Genomic DNA, 16,219 nt, shown 5'->3' with positions numbered 1-16,219 from the left:
CCTGGGTGGAGTTCGCACGTTCTCCCGTTGACCCGAGTGGGATTTCTCCAGTTTCTTCCCACACTCGACACACAAGTTTGTACATTAATTGGCTTCAATCATTTGTAAATTGTCCCTGGCACGTGGGATAGCGTTAGTGTACGGGCAGACTCGGTGGGCCTGTACCTGTTTCCGCACTCTACCTCTAAAGCCTAAAGCAAAGTTACATTGAGTTCATTGGTCGACTCCTTTTGTAACGGGTATAAGAACGTGGAGACATTTCTCCCCTGCTGTGGGCGCCACAAATAATGGCCACCTTGTATTTTAGATCCCAACTGGTATCCATGAGGAAACTAGAAGCAATTCCCCTCCCACACTGCTGCCATTTGCTTGGTGGCGGAAGGACAGCCAGCGAGTTCTCAGCAGCTGCTGCAGCACTTGGCGCAAGTAACGAACCGTCCGCATCAGGTGCAACCTATGACCATTGCTAATTGTGCACAAACAAGCAACAAAGCCACAAGCAGATCATTACAGAGTCCCTGGTGCGACCTGCACGTTATTGAACACAGGAGCATCGGCCAGCGCTCCCTCGACAATGTCAATGTTCTGGTCCGATGTATCCCAGCGCAGGATGTCAAGATGCTACCCAATCAGCCCGCACCTCCGTGGCACGGGCCCCACTCACGGATTATTGCGCGCGGAGCCATGGTGTTGTTTTCAACAGATCCTTGCTCAAGGTTCACTTCTCAGGGGATGGCAGTAGATGTTGTTTTACCACACGACTATTTCAGTGCACTCTACATTTTAGAGACGACTGCGCGGAAACAGGCCCTGCGGCCCAGAGTCTGCGCCAACCAGCGACACTGCCACCATCCTACACTCTGGGGACAATTCACAATTTATTTTTACCAAAACCAAATAACTTATAAGTGAGTACAGTTTTGGAGTGTGAGAGGAAACAGGAGGACAGTGAGAAATCCCACGCGGTCACAGGGGGAACATACAAGCAGCACCCGCAGTCGGGATCGAACCCAGGTCTCTGGCACCGTAAAAGCACTGTCCCACTGTACGAGTTCATTCAAAGAGCTCTCCCGAGTTTGCCCAGATTCGAACTCGGAGATTTACGGTAATGGCCGCTCGTAAGTACTCGGGGCTCTTGTGGACATTTTTCAACATGTTGAAATATCTTCACGAGTCTTCCCGAGTACCTGCCGTTAGCGAGTCTTCCCAAGTACCTGCCGTTAGCGTTACGAGCCGCTAAGAGACATCCCCGAGCTCCGACGTACCCGCTACGTGCTTACCATGAGTGATTTTTTTAACTCGGGAGAGCTCTTGAATGAACTCGTACAGTGGGACAGGGCTTGAAGGCAGCAACTCTACTGCTGCGCCACGGTGCTGTCCATATGACGCCTGGCCTCGCCTTTGCCTCCTTTCCCTCAACCAGACATGATGTTGCTTCACTCCAGTTAATGTTGGGATGTGCAACAGATCACACAACTCCACCCCACGGAGAAGGCAGGTCATGGCCCCAATACTGGAGCAGTGAGGATCAGACCACTGCTTATTTAGAGAGGCTGAGTGGATTTATTTTCTGATCCAACGCTAAATACTACAAAAACAGATAGTTAATCCGGTGTTCAAGTCAGGGGGAATTTGAAATCAGTATTGTGTTATTCCTGGCAGCGCCCCAACTCAGTCAGTGCAAATATAAACCTCTATCACTTTCTCCTGTAAAGGATCTCAGCAATTTGTAAACTGGTCTTGTGCTCTCTCCCATGGAACAAAATAAAAGGTGTGCAAGCAGCCATTTTCTCACTCAACAAACAACGCTCGAAATAGCCTTCGTCTGCAGCTGAACACAAATAATCTCCAGTGTTGAAGTGAAAATTATTATAGAAACAGAATGACCCCATGTCAGGCAGCATCCGCAGATAGAGAAGCACAGATCATACGTAGTGGCAGCTCCAATTCTGTTTAGTTTTGGCCGGCACAATGGCGCAGTGGAAAAGTTGCCACCTCACAGCGCCAGAGACCCGGTTTTGATCCCGACTGTGGGTGCTTATCGGCAAAGAGTTTGTACGTTCTCCCCGTGACCATGGGTTTTCCCCACGTGCTCCGGTTTCCTCCCACATTCCAAAGACGTGCAGGTTCGAAGGTCAATTGGCTTCTGTAAATAGTGCACGGAGTGTGGGATAGAACTAGTGTACGATCGTTGGTCGGCGTGAACTCGGCGTGAACTGAAGGGCCCGTTATCCAGGCTGTATCTCCAAAGCAAACTAAACAACGGCACAACTTGTGGAACCTTGCAGTTGTGCAAAGCGGCAAACTTACCGTGCGCAGAAAGCTCCGGAAGGGCGAGAAGTCATCGTCCACGTCAGGATCAGTGACATTGGTGGGCACGAAAAAGGGATGCGATACCTCTGACGGCCAAGGGGGGGGGGGGGGGGGGAAGTGTTGGAAGCAGAAAGATTTGAAATGGCCGCGATCTCCAGAGTTAAGTCACCAGGTCACTGCTTCTCTTCATACACAAAGCGATCGGACATGGGCACCATTCCCAACTTTACAGCTGATCAAACAGTTGGGAGGGGTGGTAAACTGAGAGGAGAGGAGCCGACTCCCGAGGTGATACAGACATGCTGATGGCATGGGGTGACTAAGTGGAAGATTACATTTAATGCTAAAAATGCAAGTGGTATATTTTGGTATCGGCAATACAAATAAGTGTCATTCCAAAAGATTTTTATAATTCTGTAATTCTAAAAAAATTCTAAAACTGTCAGGTCAAGGCATAGCCTTGCAACTTGTGCCATGTAATCCAGTTCAACCTGTGGGACATGCTCACCCTTCATGGGAAGTCTGCTTTGGCGAACCATAGACGGGAGATATCTTTATGAACCAACAGCTGGAAGGGCAAGGCAGCACCGCACTGTGGAATGAAGGGCCGGTCAGAGCACTTAAGACGACGTGGCCATCCACTGCAGCCAAGAAGTCTCCAGCCGCGATGATTTTTCACACCACTGGACTCTCGACCTCTGCGGCCGAGAGGGTGGGGTTGTTGCTGTGCGACAGCTTCTCCACCTTAAACTCACTCACGCACCGGTTTTCGTGCAGCCATCTCCTCCGACTCGTGAGCCGTGTCAGAACGCACCAGAATTGAGGCTGCACAACGCGACATAGTCGTTACTGACGGGCCACCACCAATTTTAAAATGGCAACAAAAACAGATCCGAGAATGCCCGTGCATAGTTCATTGAGGGCAGGGTAGACAAAAACATATAGAAGGTCAGAGAGTTAGTTTGCAGTGTGGAAATAGGCCCAACTAGACCACACCGACCAACATGCCCCATCTAGACTAGACCCACCTGCCTGCATTTGGCCCATATCCCTCTAAACCTGTCCTGTCTACATTTTTTTTTTTTTTTTAATAAAGTTGTGATTGTAGAGACACAGAAGACATAAGCTTCAGGGGAGAGGGGGAAAGATTTAATAGGAAGCCAGGGGGCAACCTTTTCATTCAGCGGGCAGTGGATAGATGGAACAAGCTGCCAGACGAGGTTGAAGCAGATCCTATAACATTTCATAACTTCAAAATCACATTGGAGCAGAAAATTGGGCCATTTGGCCCTTCAGGTCTGCTCCACCATTGGATCATGGCCGATCTATTTTTCCTCTCAACACAATTCTCCCGCTTTCCCCGTGTGACAATGATACCCGCATCAATCAAGAACTTAACAATCTCCGCCTTAAAATACCGAACAACTGTCCCCACAGGCATCTGTGGCAATGAATAACCACCCTCTGGCTAAACAAATTCCTCCTCATCTCTATTCTAAAGGTACATCCTTTGATTTGAAGGCTATGCCCTCTGATCCTGGACGCTACCACTAAAGATAATGAGACATTTGGACAGGTACATGGATAGGAAAGGTTTAAATGGGATATGGACCAAGCACGGGCAGGTGGTACTTCTGTAGATGGGTCATTCCCCTGATCAGTTTGGAGAAGGGTCTCGACCCGTTCTCCAGAGATGCTGCTTGTCCCGCTGAGTTACTCCAGCATTTTATGTCGACATTTGATTTAAACAAGCATCTGCAGTTCTTTCCTACACAGTGTGGATGGGGCATCTTGGTTGGCATGACCAAGTTGGGCCGAAGGGCCCCGTTCATGTACTGTACGACTTAAGACTATAAGTAGTTGGCAAGGAATCTTTGGAAAAACCATTGGCGAGTCAGATCCTTTCCTCCATCAATCCTCAAGTTAAATTATTATTTATGTTAAAGTTCTGCAAAGTATGGTCTTCAAGTCACTCCTTGTATTTAATATCCCCGGTGCCACATGCGAAGAGCTAAATATAACAAAGATCTTGTTCGGTCTTCAGCTTTAATTAGAGCTCTCCCCCCCCCCCCCCCCCCCCCCACGCACATCAGCCTCACCATACACAAACCAAGTCATTAATTCCATGTGCCCATAGCAACACACAGAAACAAACATGGGAAACCTTACATAAAATGATCATTAAAATGTTGGCTCTGGGCACTGTTCGTGACGTGTTAAGATTAGAAAGGGCAGTCTTATTTTTTTTAAATACAAGGACGAAATTCACCAAGCAAGCAGTGTTAACATTTACCATGACCGCCCCAAACTGAAGACATTTCACAGGTTGTTCTACGAGCCTTGGTTGCTGAAATGATGGGGCAGGTCTTTGGTGTCTATTCCTTGGATGGCCAAGAGAAGCTCAGGGCTAACTCAAACAAACGTGCGGCACGGTGGCGCAGCGGAAGAGTTGGCGGTGGCGCGCTGGAGACCGGGGTTCAATCCCGACTACGGGTGCTGTCCGTACGGAGTATGCACGTTCTCCTCATGACCTGCGTGGGTTATCTCCAATATCTTTGGTTTCCTCCCACTCTCCAAAGACATACATGTTTGTGGGTTAATTGGCTTGGGTTTGTATACTTGGTATAAATGTAAATTGACCCTGGTGTGTGTAGGCTTGTGTTAAGGTGCAGGGATCGCTGGTCGGTGCGGACTTTAAAAAATAAAACGATGAGCAGTCATGTGTAGATGGGATTGTATTTACTTTACTTATAAAATTTACTTCAGAGATACAGCACAGAAACAGGTCCCTCAGCCCACTAGGTCCACGCCAGCCAGCGATCAACCCAAATACTACCCCAAACACACTAGGCCAACGAACCTACAAACCTGCACGTCTTTGGAGTGTGGGAGGAAACCGGGGCACCCGGAGAAAACCCACGCGGTCACAGGGAGAACGTGCAGACAGCGCCTGCGGTCAGGATCGAACCTGGGGTCTTTGGCGCTGTGAGGATGCAACTGTACCGCCCCAACATATAATAAAATTAAAGATCTAGGCAGAATATAGTGCAGGTTTGGCGGAAGGGCCCTGTCCTGCATCCCTCTTACAATTAAAGGCCAACATACATTCCTCTCGTCTCTTTAAATCAATTACTGCCCGCTGCTACATCCCTGCGTCAGCCCGTGGGCGAACGGCCACTGTCAACAGCACCACTCCTTCATGAGCAAAGGAAGGGATGGAGAGGAATTTTTATTAATCCCTCCCAGAAGAACAGGTTTCATGGGCCGAAACTGCTTCACACCAGCCCTCGGGCGAGACTACTTTGTACCGTTTCCATGCGTTAATCCCAGTTCAAAGCTCACTGAAGGAATGACACGCAATTTAGATTTGGATCGGATGCCTTCACCGACAGACCACCAGCATCGGATTAACAAGGGCGACACATTGCATACTGACTTTCAGATCATTAGCTTTGTTGCCATCTCCACAGGTGCTGCCCGACCCGCTGGTCATTTCCAGCGCTTTGTTTGTGTTTTGTGCAAGCGGATCGTTGCTCTGGGCAGCTTAGCTCCCTCCCGCAGTCACTGCGTAACACAGCAGAGGTTTGGCAGGGGACCAACCATGCAGTCCTCTCCTGAGCAAAAGCAAACAAGAGCAGCCAAGGCTCACACAAAACTGCCCAAGGATCGTTTAGGTCTAAGAGTCCGTCGTGCCTTAAATTGATTAGACGTTCCCGACCTCGTGTGTAGGAAAGAACATTTTGTGTCTACCTTCGATTCAAACCAGCATTTGCAGTTCTTTCTGACACAAGGAACTGAAGATGCTGGTTGGCTGAAGAAAGACACAAAAAGCTGGAGTAACTCAGCAGGACAAGCAGTGTCTTGGAGAGAAGGAATGGGTGACGTTTCGGGTCGAGACCCTTCTTCAGACCCAGACATCTCCGTAAATTAATCGGATTAATTAAGATTGAAGTCTCAAATCCGGGAATGGGACCTACAAGAGTTTGAAGAAGGGTCTCGACCCAAAACGTCACCCATTGCCTTTCCCCAGAGATGCTGCCTGAACCGCTGAGTTACTCCAGCTTTGAGTGTCAATCTTCGGTGCAAACCAGCATCTGCAGTTCCTTCCTGCACAATGGGACTTACAAACTGGACTTGGGGCAATTCCACCCTGACCAATAATGAATAAATAAATAATTCATCTCCAACTAAGGGGGCAGCATGGTGGCGCAGCTGTAGAATTGCTGCCTCATGGTGCCAGAGACCCGGGTTCAATCCCGACTATGTGGCGTTTGTACATTCTCCCTGTGACCGCGTGGGTTTTCTCCTGGTGCCCCGGTTTCCTTCCTAATTCCAAGGATGTGTAGGTTAATTGGCTTGTGTAAATCGCCCCTAGTGTGTATAGGATGCTGAAATGGGACAACATGGATTTAGAGGGCTGAAGGGCCTGTCCGACTGCATCGCTACACAAAACTAAATGAAGCCGTTCACAAAAATGTACAGTAACGAATAGTACCCCAATCCTCAAGCTGAAACTTTTAACATTTAAGTAACATTTAGATAGGTACATGGATAAGATAGGTTTAGAGGGATATGGGCCAAACACAGACAGGTGGGACTAGTGTAGATGGGACATGGTGGTCGGTTTGGGCAAGTTGGGCTGAAGGGCCCGTTTCCACGCTGTAAGACTATGAAAGAAGCATTGCGTCAGTTTTGTCTTCCAGATCTGCTAGTTCGTCAAGCCAAAGCAGACGCAGGAGAATTGAATGTGCAGGGAGGAACTGCGGGTGGATACTGGTTTAAACTGAAAATAGACACAAAAAGCTGGAGTAACTCAGCTGGGCAGACAGCATCTCCGAAGAGAAGGAACGGGTGACGTTTCGGGTCGAGACCCTTGTTCAGACGGAATTGAAGTCTGCTTGAAATCTATTTTTCACGTTCAAGCCACGGACCATGTGAGGAGGAGGAGGAAAACAACCTTGTTTTCTTGTTTCAAATCCCAAAATCCCCAATGCAGCAAAACATTGCCGTGCTGCCTTCCTTCAATTCCAAGTGTACTGTGAATGCCTTGCCCTGCTACTTGGAACTGGTGCTGAAAAACAAACTGCTTCCATTTGCTTTGAATGAAAGTAGAATGAAACATAATAAAAATGCATGACAATACGAAAAAAATCTGTTCTGCTTCTGAAATACGATCGCGTGGATTAGCACCAAAGTGAATTCACACCATGTAAATTATCTTCTGTGTTGAACAAGATGTAGAGGGGTTGGTGGAAAGATTAGGAACAGCGAATGCAGCAAAACATTGCAGGGTCAACAACTAAGATGCCAGCCAAACAATTAACTCGGGCTGTGGATCAAGGGACTGCTGATGCTGGTTTACCACGGAGAGACAAAATGTTGGAGTAACTGATTAGGTCAGGGCAGCATTACTGGAGGACATGGATCGGTGATGTTTTGGGTCAGGACCCTTCTTCAGACTGATTGGGGGGGGGGGGGGTTGAAAGAAAACTGGAAGAGAGAGGGGGGGGGAGAGGGGTGGGGGGGAGAGTGGGGGGGGGGGGGGGGGGGGGGGGGGGGGGGAGTAGGGAAGGCAAGCTTTCTCTTCTACCCGATTTCACCCACCACCCCCCGCCCCCCGCCCCCTGCAATCAGTCTTAAGGATCGTGACCCAAAGGAAAGAATCACCCATCCATGTTCTCCAGAGATGCTGCCCGACTAAAAAACACTCCCCTTGCCTTCCCTCCAACCTTGCCCCTTCATCCACTAGTCAGTTAACCAGTTCCACGATTGGCAACGAACAAACGTACCAACTCTGCACAGAGAGCACTCGTAGTCAGGATTGAACCTGGGTCCCCATCGCTGCACCATTGTGCAACTGGTTATTGTAAATATTGCATTTTCGGAGGAAAGTGCCCAATTTTCTTTTTTAAATGTTGACAAATTAAATCGCATGGTGACGGTTCAGATTTTGTGAAATAAAATTAGAACGCGTTTCAAAAGTATTTAATATTTTTTACACAGGACATCATAAAATGCTAGAGGGCAGAGTTTTAAGGTGAGAGGGGCAAAGTATAAAGGGCCTGTCCCACTTGGCGATATTTTTCGGCGACTGTTGGCATCATTGACCGGTGTATCAGGTCACCGAATAAGTCGCGGCGTGACAACGTATTGACGCTCGGCGTTTCCTCAAGTGTCGCAAGTTTGTTGTCGCCGCTGGATTTTGAAATGTTCAAAATCTTTCTGTGACCCTGATACGTCAGTCGATGACCCCGGCAGTCGCCGAAAAAACCCGCCAAGTGGGACAGGCCCTTAAAGGAGATGTGTGGGGCATGTTTTGTATTTACAACGATGGTGAGTGCCTGGTACATGTTGCCGGGGTGATGGTTGAAGCAGACATGATCGTGGCATCTTAATCAGGATCAAACCCACGTCCCATATATTTCTGAAAGGAAAAAATAAAGTGACACAGCCGGCAGAGTTGCTGCCTCACAGCTCCAGAAACCCAGGTTCCCTCCTGACCTCTGGGTGTCTGTGCGGAGTTTGCACGTTCTCCCCGTGACCGCCTGGGTTTCCTCCGGGTGCTCCGGTTTCCTCCCACACTCCAAAGACGTGCATGTTTGTAAGTTAATGGGCCTCTAAATTGGCCCAAGTGTGTAGGGAATGGATGTGAACTTGGGATAACATGGAATTATTGTGAACAATGGTCGGTGTGGACTTGAAGAGTTAAGGGATAGGAGCAGAATTAGGCCATTCGGCCCATCAAGACTAGGCTTGTATTCACTGGAGTTTAGAAGGATGAGGGGGTCTTATAGAAACATATAAAATTATAAAAGGACTGGACAAGCTAGATGCAGGAAAAATGTTCCCAATGTTGGGCGAGTCCAGAACCAGGGGCCACAGTCTTAGAATTAAGGGGAGGCCATTTAAGACTGAGATGAGAAAAAACATTTTCACCCAGAGAGTTGTGAATTTGTGGAATTCCCTGCCGCAGAGGGCAGTGGAGGTCAAATCATTGGATGGATTTGAGAGAGAGAGAGCTCCATGGTCTAGTGGAATCAAGGGATATGGGGAGAAGGCAGGCACGGGTTATTGATTGGGGACGATCAGCCATGATCACAATGAATGGGGGTGCAGGCTCTAAGGGCCAAATAGCCTCCTCCTGCACCTATTTTCTATGTTTCTAAGTCTACTCCGCCATTCAATCTCGGCTGATCTATCTCTCACTTCTAACCCCATCCTCCTGCCTTCTCCCCATAACCCTTGACACCCGTACTAATCAAGAATGTCTCTCTCTCTCTCTGCCTTAAAAAAAAAAATCCATCGACTTGGCCTCCACTTGACTAGGAGTGGTTTCCATGTTGTGTCTCTAAACAAAAGCATGCGAGCAAGATCTCGACCCAAAACTGAACCGGTGAAATCCAGTACTCTTTTCCACATCACTCTGGAGAGAAACAGAAACAGTCTCGCGTTCCTCCCTCCTAACCCAGTAATTAAATCCCAGTTTCCATCCATCAGCTTCATGCCTTATTTTTAGAGAGTTTGGCAAGTCGATATTTTTATCTGACCCGACTTGAAGAAACCTCACGAGAGTAGGGGGACTTTGATGCAATTTAGTTATGGCTCAGAATATAGGGCTCGTTCAACTCAAAGATCAGCTCATTGTCACCATTCTCAAGTCCGTCATTGGGTGAGAGTCCAAGTTATCCCCAAAGCCCAAGCCATCAACATTTGCCGCATCCCAACATCTGTGCCGTGAATGTGAAACCTTCAGAAAGAAATGTCACCTTTGATTTTTTTTCTTTGTGTTATTATGCCGCCACTTGACGGGCAAACTCAGATCCATAACATTTAAGTAACGCCAAACTGGCTTGTAATTATATTAAAATCAACCACATCTCTCTCTTGCAAAAATGAATGGACCCTTCTCCATACCCCTGCAGACAGAGACAGAGACAGAGACAGAGACACACAGACAGAGACACACACACACACAGACACACACACACAGAGACACACACACACAGAGACACACACACACACACACACACACACACAGAGAGACACACACACACACGCACGCACGCGCACACACACACGTGAAACTCAACAACAAGACCAGGGCATAGTCTCATTCATTTATTTTCGATTATAATCACCAGATATTTGTTTGTCAATTTTTAGTTTCCTTTCGAATATCATAGTCGACTCTGCCTCAAACAACTTCAGGATACACAACCTCATCAATAACTTGATGGCTAATTCATGCTCTGAAGTTTCAAGCGTTTCACTTTGGGGAAAATGTCAAAGCGATTATGCCCTTGTGATACAAATCACCGATCATATTCATATATTCAACACCTCTTCTAATGTAGTCTCTGTTAATTGACACAAGATTGTGGAATCATGAGGAAATTCAACCAGACACTTTAATGCACATTAATACACATATTTGGTGCACAGAAATACACAATCCGAAGTGCAACACTCTAGACCCTAAAAATTATCCTTCTAAAGTATTGACAGAAGGAACCACACCCACCTCAGCAAGGCTTCAGAATATGCGTCCCTCCAGATCTGTCAAAGCCATATTTGGAGCTATGGAAAAAAAATAAGAAATATAGATTTTAGATTGAGGAAGACAACCATGCATCCGTTCTGTTGGGTTTGTATCAGGTTCCTCATGGCGGAAGTCAGTCAAGTCCTGAAACACGTACTGATCGAGCTGAGAGAATTGGGTTTAGAATCCTAAACTTTAACAGTCTTCCCTCAATTGAGGAAACCGTAGAACTAACCAAATGGAGGTCCTCCCAACCTCTTGTAATTCGGCAAGGACCTGGGATAAAAGCATTTTGATCATTTTAGTAGAACACCTCCCTATTTCCTCAATAAAGGTGTTTTACAATGAAGAATTTCATTGTCCTATCTGGGACAAATGACAATAAACTCTCTTGAATCTTGAAGCATGGTACATTGGTTCAGATCAATAAGTACACTTCCAAGAGACAAGACAACTCAAATTCCAATGTGTCCAACCAACAAGACATCTTCCATCGGTCACCCTCCACCTCAAATCAGTGAAGATCAAGGATACAATGTTTACCTTCAATAGCGTAGGGGACAAAAAATCTCATGGGGCCTCCTGATTATGTGCAGAATTGTCAGCATTCACTGCGCAAGTAAAACGTCAGACAACCTTGTAACATGCAACAGACTCAGTGGCCAAACAGGTTTGTCAGTTTCGTTCACCCCGTTAGAGAAAAGATGCTGTCAAACTGGAGAAGGTGCAGAGAAGTTTTACGAGGATGTTGCCAAGACACGATGGACTGAGCTACAGCGAGAGGTTGAGCAGGCTAGGACTTTAGTCCTTGGAGCACAGGAGGTTAAGGGGCGATCTTAAAGGTGTATCATATTGCGAGAAGAATAAATAGGGTGGATGCTGAGTAGGGGTAAACAGAGAACCAGAGGTCAGAGCTGGAGGCGATGGAAGATAAATTGAATGGAAACCCGAGGGGGAACTTTTTTTTCTTTTTGTTTTAAACACACAAAGGGTGGTAGGTGTAAGGAATGAGCTGGCAGAAAACGTAGAAGCAGGTACTATCACAACAATTGGAAAACATTTAGACAGGTATATGGACAGGATAGGTTTAGAGGGATATGGGCAGGCAGGTTGGACTAGTATAGTTGGAGCATGTTGGTCAGCATGGGCAAGTTGGGCTGAAGGGCCTGTTTCCACACCGTATGACTCAAAATAGCTAACCACCAAGCAATAATTTTCAGCCAGTTCAGAAACAAAAAAGATATCACGATAGAATTAGCAGACTTGACACCATAACATCACACTGAACTAACCCCAGACAAACTACGCAAAATATTTGTTCAGACGTGATTGAAGCAGAATTAGGCCATTCGGCCCATCAAGCCAACTCCGCCATTCAATCATGGCCAAACTACCTTTTCCTCTCAACCCCATTCTCTCCATAGCCCCCGACACCCGTACTAATCAAGAATCTGTCAATCTCTACCTTAAAAATATCCATTGGCAGCCTCCACAGCCATCTGTGACTATGAATTCCTCAGATTCACCAACCCCTGACTAAAGAAATACCTCATCTCCTTCCTATCGGAACGTCCTATTGTTTGCTTTTGACGCATGCAACCTTCATGGAAGCGACCTGTACAAGGCTATCTGGAAGTTGCAGCAACAGCGCGCCCTTCCCATTACGTCCATGCCCTGGGCAGGCCCTGCAGGACTGGTGGATGGCAAGGGTAATAGATTACAATCCTGACCCAATGAACCAAGGTAGATGCATCACAAGGACAGAAAAACTACAAAAAAAGTTACAAGGCGCTCGAGGCTAGCGATCTTACTGAATGTTAAGATCGGCTCGAGGGACTCCATGGCCTACTTCTACTCCTAACTCTCAAGTCAAAAAGGGCAAAATTATCATCAAGTTCAGGCACAGTTTTGAAAGCATAATGAAAGAGGCATTGAGAGATAACACGAGGTGTGCGTGTGCGTGTGCGTGTGCGTGTGTGTGTGTGCGTGTGATAGTGTTAATGTGCAGGGATCGCTGGTCGGCGCGGATTTACATAAGCAATGGTATTTAACGGTCTCAAATGGGCTGAAGGGCCAGTTAGTGCTGCATTGTTCCATGGCGGAGAGCACAAACCAACTTTACACAAGCGGTCATACTCTTAAGGGCCTGTCCCACTTTGGCGACTGCCAGGGACTAGTTGTAATGGAATTCACCTACGACAGCACCTACAGCAACCTATGACACATCTACGTCAACCTACGACAGCAAAATTTGTCGACACTTTCGCCGACATTTTCCCGACATGTTGAAAATTTTGCGGCAGTCGCCTGTAGTCCCCCAAAAAACAAAAAAAAACAAAAAACAAAACAAAGTGGGATAGGCCCATAAGGCTCTCATCAAATACTGTCTTTAAATCATTACGGCAGAATTTCACATTACGCATTCTGGGCAAGTGCTTGATCCCTAGAAAACAATTTAGAAAGGACAAACCAGATTGCGATCAACACAAACGGTCACTGTTTGTACTAGTGGAGAGAAGGGCACACCAGGTTCTTTGCTTCCCAAGCCAGATCCAAAATTACAGAGAATTCTGCCTCCGAACAAAAATGATAGAAATTATGGTTTAGTTTAGAGATAAAGCGCGGAGACAGGCCCTTCGGCCCACCGAGTCCGTGCCTACCCACCAACACTAGTATTATCCTACACACCAGGGACAAATTTACAATTTTTACCGGAGTCAATTAGCCTACAAACCTGTACTTCTTTCCAGTAAGAGGGGAAACCAGAGCACCTGGAAAAAACCCACACAGGTCACGGGAAGAAAGTACAAACAGCACCCGTAGTCAGGATCGAACACGGGTCTCTGGCACTGGAAGGCAGCAACTCTATTGCTGCGCCACCGTGGCCCAAGTTAGAATTCATTCAACGTTTACTGCTTCTCAGCAAAAGCTGCCTTTTATTCACTATCCTCGATTGCTAAAGGTGGATGTGATGGCGAGTCAGTCTTCAGAACTAGAGCAATCCTTTGTTGGAACTTCTCCCAAGGAGATGCTGGGATCATACAGCCACTGTGGCCCCCAGTGCCATTCAATAAGACCACAGATGGTCTTTGTCAACCACATCCCAAGCATTTTTCTTCCTGTACACTCAGGGTCGACACCTCCTCAGGACAGAAAGGATCAAAAGGTCTCACAATCGAAGACGTCACCTCTTGCCATTTTAATTCTTCAATGGTACACACCTGATCATCCCAAAGCAGCAGTCCACATCCTCCAAACACACCAGCTTCTCAGCAGCAGGCAACAATAGGAAGTGGTTGACACAAAATGCTGGCGTAACTCAGTGGGACAGGCAGCATCTTTGGAGAGAAGAAACGGGCGACGTTTCAGGTCGAGACCCTACACCATAGGAAGTGGTTAGCACGCAACTGAAGCTTTTCCACTGTACCTCAGAGCACGCGACACTAAACAAAACCGCTGCAAGCAATGCCAAAGCCACAGTGATTGCAAGCAGTTGTGAATGCAACAATTGCCTGCGTGGGTGACAGCACGAAATAGAGCTCTCAACGTCAAGATACAGATGGTCCGACTTGTTGGACAGAAGTGGTAAATGGAATTTAATCTGGACAAGTATAAGCTAATGTATTTGGGGGGGGTAGGGAGGTGCGATGAATGATACTATAAATGGGAAGAGATTGAGAAAAGTGGGCACAGTTCGTATGGAGTTTGCACGTTCTCTCTGGGGTATCATGAGTTTCCTCCGTACATCCCAAGGATCTGCAATTTAATCGGCCTCTGTAAATTGGCTCTTGGTTTCTTGGTCCTCCAAAATATTCCAAATGGAATTTAAACTGGAGGTGGTGAAGGCTCCACTGCTTAGAATAAAGTCGGGTTAAATTAGTGCGAATCAGTGCGAAGTGGGCGGCAGGGTTGCGCAGAGGTAGAGTCGCTGCCTCACAGCGCCAGAGACCCCAGTTCGATCCTGACCACGGGTGCTGTCTGTACGGAGTTTGTACGTTCTCCCCGTGACCTGCGTGGGTTTTCTCTGGTATCTCCGGTTTCCGCCCAGGCTCCAAAGATGGACAGGTTTGTTTAGTTTAGAGATACAGCGCGGAAACAGGCCCTTCGGCCCACCGGGTCCGCGCCGACTAGCGATCCCCGCACATTAACGCCATCCCACACCCACTAGGGACATTTTTTTACATTTACCAAGCCAATTAAGCTACAAACCTGTACGTCTTTTGAGTGTGGGAGGAAACCGAAGATCTCCGAGAAAACCCACGCTGGTCACGGGGAGAACGTACAAACTCCGTACGGACAGCACCCGTAGTCAGGATCGAACTGGAGTCTTTGGCGCTGCATTCGCTGAAAGGCAGCAACTCTGCCGCTGCGCCACCGTGACCATGCAAGTTAATTTGCTTGGCATACATGTAAAATTGTCCCCCAACTAGTGTTACTGTGCAGGGACTGCTGGTCGGTGGAGACTGGGTGGGCTGAAGCCCGTTTCTGTGCATCTCTTAACTAAACTAGTATAGGATTAGTGCAAATGGATGGTTGATGGTTAGTGTAGATCAAGGGCCTGTTTCTACACTGTATCTCTATGCTGCTATGAAATCAAAACCTAGTATCAATGATCCATATTTATTGTAGAGTTTATGACACAGATTTCCCTCCATCCCTCTCACACAACAAATAAACAAGGGGGCACACTTGCAATTAAGTTTTCAAACCATCACCTGTATAATTTTACACCATGACCTCAGGCAAAGTTAAAGACGTTGGAAACAGAACAGTGATTTGATGCCTTGTTCTCCACATCTGTTATTTTGAATGGGGAATTTTTGGCCACCTCTTCTTGCAAGCGCAAGCTATTTATCTTTCACATTTCAACACACTCCCACCCTTCTCCTTGAAGCCATGATGAAAAAAAGAGGTAACAAAAGCTGCCAACAGCTGCTCAGTTACCCTCTTCAACTTTCGACAGCATTTCGCCCAGAGTCCCAACAGCGATGGCGATGAATGTGATCCAAGGAATGAGTGGGTTAACATATGATGAGCGCATGTCAGCACTGGGACTGTCCTCGCTGGAGCTTAGAAGGATGAGGGGTCCCCTCAATTGAGACTTCCCGAATAGCGAAAGGATTGGTTAAAGTGGATGTGGAGAGGATGTTTCCACTAGTGGGAGATTCTAGGACTAAAGGTCACAGCCTCAGAATTAAAGGACGTTCCTTTAGGAAGACGATGACGAGGAATTTCTTTATTCAGAGGATGGTGAATCGGTGGAATTCATTGCCACAGAAGGCTGGGGAGGAAGTCAATGGATATATTTAAGGCAGAGAAGATAGATTCTTGATTAGTACGGATGTCAGGGGTTATAGGGAGAAGGCA

The 16,219-nt window shown here is 47.1% G+C and overlaps 1 long non-coding RNA gene across 1 annotated transcript in view; it reads right to left on the bottom strand.

The window, feature by feature from the left end:
* The window catches only part of LOC116985358, a 163,583-nt gene extending 152,691 nt beyond the window's left edge, over nucleotides 1-10,892 (bottom strand). The window contains exon 1 of the long non-coding RNA XR_004415253.1: nucleotides 10,835-10,892. This is a non-coding gene — a long non-coding RNA (uncharacterized LOC116985358). The remainder of the gene's footprint in view (nucleotides 1-10,834) is intronic.
* Nucleotides 10,893-16,219: the final 5,327 nt, after the last annotated feature.

The sequence above is a fragment of the Amblyraja radiata genome, chromosome 21 (genome assembly GCF_010909765.2).
Source record: "Amblyraja radiata isolate CabotCenter1 chromosome 21, sAmbRad1.1.pri, whole genome shotgun sequence".
NCBI classification, from domain to species: Eukaryota; Metazoa; Chordata; class Chondrichthyes; order Rajiformes; family Rajidae; genus Amblyraja; species Amblyraja radiata.
The sequence above is the reverse complement of the archived record's forward strand: the minus strand, read 5'-3'. Positions and strand labels throughout refer to the sequence as shown.